The following is a 6,161-nucleotide window of genomic DNA, read 5'->3' as shown; positions in this document are numbered from 1 at the left end:
TGCTAAATCTTAAAATATCTCTCATAGTCTTGTCCAGCACTTCAAAACAATATCTATTGATCATAGGTACTTGATTCTAAATGATAAGTTTGTTTTGACAATTAACTCAGCATGTAGACTACCATGTTTAATGTTGCAAGTTGAATCTTCATTTGGACCAAGAGGTATAGCAAACCTTGAATGTGCTTTCCTACCTATTGGTAAAAGAAGAGATGCTATATCACTCGATGCTATAGTCAACACAATTTTACCCTTCGACCTTAATGCTGCTTATAGAGTTTTCTAGAGAAAAGTTTTCCTGGTATCTCGATATCCATACACAAATAAACATTTTTTTGTTCAGCTGTGAGATTTGATAGAGACTTATTAAGGTCTTCAGCCAAAGCAATTCAATTATAATGTAGCTCATCCTCTATAAGCCTCTTTTGGTGGCAAAAAATATCGATGGTGCCAGAGAAAGGCATCATTGGAAAGTCACGAAGACTTTTTCCACTACTCTGTAAGATCTTCTTAATCTCTAGAAGAGTATAATTTTTTATCTCTTCTCAGTTAGATACAAATCTATGAAGTGGAGTAAATAAACATTCAAATTATACTAATCATTATTATTATGTAAATAAAAACATTAAGGAATATATAAAACCTTGATGATGCAGCAGGCTATGTTGCCTATAAAGTATATCGTCTGATAGATGTCGTAAACTTTGTTCCCAAACAAATTTAGGCCTTGTTAATGAATTTGACAACAACAAAGTTGCAAATAGATTTCTCAAATAATGTGCAGATCCCCAATTCATTGCTTCAACTATACCATCGACGTATTCTTTATCATCATCTAACAAACCAAGTGCATCGTCCAATTGTAAATCCATTCTTCCTTGGATGCCACTCCCTTTCCGAACTCTTCCATACAAATCTAGTAGGAAACTCTTCATAAGTCAGCTCCCTCGCATCAACATATTTTTTATTTGCATCCATCGAAGTTGAAAACATCAAATTACTCATAGTATTTCGATTCATGATAACATCAATCGAATCGGTATCTTGAAATACTATGTTTTGCTCATTGGGAAAATAGAATTTCAATCTCTCAACTAGAGGGTCTTTATAATGAATATCAAAACCAAAAATTCTCCAAGCCACCTCACATGGTGAAATATACCTGCAATCATAGTACATATTTATTTCATCCATGTAACCATGCACATTACCGTCATTAGCATTTCCATAAAAAGTTGTGGTGACACGATCATGTCCTTTATTGATATATTTAAAAAGATACTTAATATATGTTGACTGGTTAGACCACTCAACATTAATATAAGCACCATACTTCAAAAGTAAATAACAGTTGTGTGGAACTACATATCTATTATCCAAGGCAATACCATTCTTTTCAATCATTCTCTCCTGTCTCTCATTCTATAAATTGGATACCCATCTTCATCAACTGTAGTGCAATCTACATACCTTTTGGGAAAATGTTTTGTACACCTTCCATCCAACATACATGGTGAATTTTTTCTTGAGCTACTGCATGGTCAATGCATTATCAAATTTTTAACTACAGCATAATATTCTGGGTCATTTGCTTCGTTGGGAATTTTAGCTGAAATTATATTGTCAATATCTTCACCTGTTGGATATTTGTCTTCTTGATATAAAAAAAGCAGTATATGTGCATGTGGCAATCTACGTTTTTGGAACTCAACAGTGCATATTACTGCAGCAATGTATAGTAATATTAAAAGTATGATAGTTAACATATATCATCAAATATATATATATATAAATATATATTGTACTAAGATTATATTTATGTTAGTTAAATAATATTATTTAAAGGGTGCATTTTATAAAAAATATTCAGCAATAAATACAAAAAATTACCTACTTTGACTTTTCAAAATATCTTTTTTTGTCTGAGATCCTTTATCAACTAATATAGCTTGACTTTGAATATTCTACGAAGTATATCTGGTCAGTCTTTAGGTTTTAAACCTTTACTTCCTACAAACCGAACAACCTCTAGCCATTTTGGATTACATGTAAGTGTGATAAAAAGCTCAAGGCATCGAGCCCATTTACATATTGCCATCGCCTCTTAAAATTGCTTTTGCCAAACCTCTATACATCTCAGACCTTAATTCTTCTTGATGGGTACGCATATATGATAGACGTGATGATTCAACCATCGTATATGCATCAACTAAAAGTTGCTGGAACAACCTTTTTGAGAATAAAATATTTGGGGACTCATTCTCTCTTTCTTGTAATTTATAAGCAAAGAATTCTCTCACGCTTAACCTCTTCCTTCTAGCAAACAATTTTGTGTCTAACCGCTTTAGTGGAACATCCTCTCGATATCCATCTTGGTCATGTGGAAAAGGCAAAGGGCATTGAAGTCCAAGATATGAAGCATTTAATTTGTTGATCCATTTTAACTCTCCAGTTTGAGTTTCAACTATAATGTCTCCATTAGCCAGAAATGTTTCAAAGTTGACAACTACCAAAACTGCAACTTATGATACAATTGGTAAATTGTACATCTTTCTATTTCCTTCTCTCCTTCCAATGAGTTTGAGCTTCAAATTTGAGGAGTCATGTTGTCAAATTGTATCCCTTGCCATTCTAAATGACTTAACTAAAACATTATACTCATCAAGCATCATCTTCAAGTCATGAACAATCTCAATGTGCAGTTTTTTGATGTCGAAATTTTGGCTAATACATATGTAAAAATAACAATCATTGTTAGCATAAGTAGTTAAATATATTAGTATGCAAAATAAAAATCTCGAAAAACATTGGTTACCTAACAACTTGTATTCTATTTGACACTTCATTTTTCAGTGTCATAAATATGCAATTGAGCAAACTTTGGTGGTAACCTTCTGAAGGCAATAAACTTCTAATCTTATGGTAATTTTGACCATGTAACCTAAATACAGGAGGCCATCTTCCATGATCTTCCCTCCCATGGATGTAAAAGAAAACATGTTGTTGTACAATAAGATATTTTTAAGAAAATGCTTGCTTTTGTCGTCTGCACCATAACGTAGATACTTAAGAACTTGGGGAGGGTCTAGCATCATTGGAAGCTCCTCTTTCCCTTGCACACAACACAAAGAGAGTTTTGGTTTTGATGAATTGTAATTATTTCTAACCCTCTCATCATACCAAAAGAATGCACCATAAAATTCTCATTTATTGGAAGGATCTTTGATATCCCAATAATCTACATGAAATTCATAAAGGGTGAATACTATTAAAATTCCCACATAAGCAATTTAGAAATAAAAAAAATAAAATCCTTAAAATATATCCCTATTTTAGAAGTCACCGCATTCCACTTCATCCCCTAAAAAAAGGAAAACAATTAATAAATAATCAAATTATAATAGTACATTTGCTTATGACAAATTGAATTCTGTATAACAACAACTATAACATCATATTGGCAATCATCACTTCTTGTGATATTAGAATTTATAGGGTCTTCATTGTCTACAACATAGCAAAGTAATGAGACATAATAAATAATCATCTAGTTTTAAATTTAAAAAATTAAAATAATGAACTAATGTTTATTAAAAAGTTAGAATACACCAATAATATTCCGTTGAATATTATGTTTTGGCAAACCTGCATCCATAATCACTTCCGAAACAGTAATTATGGATTTAACTAAAAAAGTAAATTAATAGTATTAATTTAAATAACTGCATTTTTTTTTTAATAAAGCACCATACCATTATTTAAGTGGTTTGTGTTTTCTGAAAAACCTTCAAAAACATGTTTATCTTAAGAAATATTTGAAATTGCATTAAAATCTTCAACAATAGATCCATTATTTATTATGTGCTTACTAGAAGATAGCGCATTTAATGGTGTTTATGCTTTGTGGCATCTATCATATCCAAACTCCCTTGAGAAAAGTTGGCATTATTGATATATGTGCAATCTCTTTAAATAATGATATGAATTCATGTTGCATAGAATTTATATCTTTGATTTTTAAGAGAAATTTTGGTTTAAAATTATTGTTAAATTCTAGTACTGAATTTATTATGCATAATAAAATATTTTTATGTGAATTTAAGTATAAGTGGTTTTAAGTGATTTTACATAATTTTTTGTATAAACTAATTTTAGGTATTTGAGAAAAATATAGGTATTCAATTATTGTGTTCAAAATTATATTTGTGCATTTAAATATTTATGGATTTGGTTTGACTAGGTAAAAATTGATGTATTTAAATTGATATTTTTATGATGATGGTTTAAAAGAATACGGGGAAATTTGATGGGTTTTGAAAGATGCATTAAATCCTGTGGCATTTTAGGAAAGTTTTGATATAGTGATATCTATAATTTTATAGTTTTAGATGCACCATACGGTACTAGTGTTCTGTATTGTATATGTTGTTAGCGCGTAAGTATATATGGTCATCCTATGAGAGTCATGTACCTAAGGGTTGAAAACTATATTTGTATAGTAAGCACCAGCTGCCCCCCTCCATGGCCAGGATAATTGTTTATTAACATCGACGCCATTGAGATGCCAAGGTAACCGTTTGCAAGTTTCTCTCTTTAACCTCCCCGTCAGAATAGTACTTAGGATGCTGAATATTGCCTGACACTACTGATATATAGTGTGGTTGTCAAGTTGTTTTCTTGACATATTTTCAAAACAAAATGTTTTAAAATATATTTAATCACATTTTTATCTTTTATTTCAAACTGTTGTTTTAAAATGTAATTTACCATATTTTTATTCTTTATTTTAATAATTTTGAAATGATGTTTTAAAATGTATTCTATAATGTTTTTATTATTTATTTTAAACTAATGTTTTGAAATGTATTTTATCATGTTTTATTATTTGTTTAAATTTGAGGTTTTAATATGAATTTTATTGTATTTTATTATCTATTTCAAATTGAGGTTTTAAATTAAATAAAATACTTCCTTCATTATTATTTCATTGATTTAATTAATCAAGTTTTATAAATTATATTTTGAGGTCAATTTTGATTTTGTACTAAATTTTTCTAACACAAATTTTATTTGTGATTTTATTTTATCTTATGATATTTTATTCAAAATTTAATAATTTGTTACTGCATTATTTTCAATGTTAATTTTTAATTTTAAATTATTCTTTGTTTGTTTGTATTTTACTTATTATTTATTTCCTTGATTTTGTGGGATATAGAAACGATGGGTTTTGTAAAAAATAGTTTTAAAAAGGGGAACCTTTCCAATTGAGTGAAATTGTGAGGGTTTTGAAAGAAAATTTTTATTTTCACTTATTTATTATTTTTGACTTCTTATTATTTATTTATGTATTATTAATCTCCTTTATTTTATTATACCTATATTATTATTATTTATGTAGTAGTTGTGGTCACTAACTGGAATGATTAGCATTTCATATTTTTAAATCCGTTCCCCTGAGCCCATATTAGTAGATGTTGATCGTTCAAGGGTGAGTTCAATGTCTTTATTTGTTACCTTGCTGCAAGAAGCCTTCTTCTTTCCTTTTTCTTACTATCTTGTAATATTTCTTCATATCTTATGTTGTATTAAATTCTCTATTTAATTGTAAACACTTTGATGCTCTATATACTGTGTTGGAGATAAATTTATTTAATATTATGCATATTCCCTATATTGTATTATCATGAAGTGCTGAAATTTATGAAATTATTTGTAGTAAAGGGGAAGGAATAAGTTGGAGTTTTTAGAAGTATGTTTTATGTGTAGGAAATTTTGTGGCATGTCCAACCCTTAAGGGAGATATTGTTGGATTTTCCGTTGGAAGGTTCGGCAGGGTTTCCTTAAAATCAGGGGCTTATCTAGAATTTCAAAAAAGGATCTAGATGGGTCTCGATGTAGTGGTATCAGAGTTCTAGGTTTCTATATCCTTAAGGGACTGTGCATTGTGCATCCTATCTGTGTTTATTCTCTTGTTTTGACCGTGTTCAAGCATCATTCCTTTGTCTTTAGAGACTTCGTTGTCCAAGTTGGAATAATTCCATTATCCTTAGGAAGTCATTAGAAATCGCCACTCTTGTAGGGGAGTCCTTATGGCCTAATCAGATGGTAAGGGTAGCCTTCTCTGTATTGAAGATCAAGTGATGGAAGCAGACTTGATT

Source organism: Ziziphus jujuba, chromosome 7 (genome assembly GCF_031755915.1).
Source record: "Ziziphus jujuba cultivar Dongzao chromosome 7, ASM3175591v1".
Classification (NCBI taxonomy): domain Eukaryota; kingdom Viridiplantae; phylum Streptophyta; class Magnoliopsida; order Rosales; family Rhamnaceae; genus Ziziphus; species Ziziphus jujuba.
The sequence above is the reverse complement of the archived record's forward strand: the minus strand, read 5'-3'. Positions refer to the sequence as shown.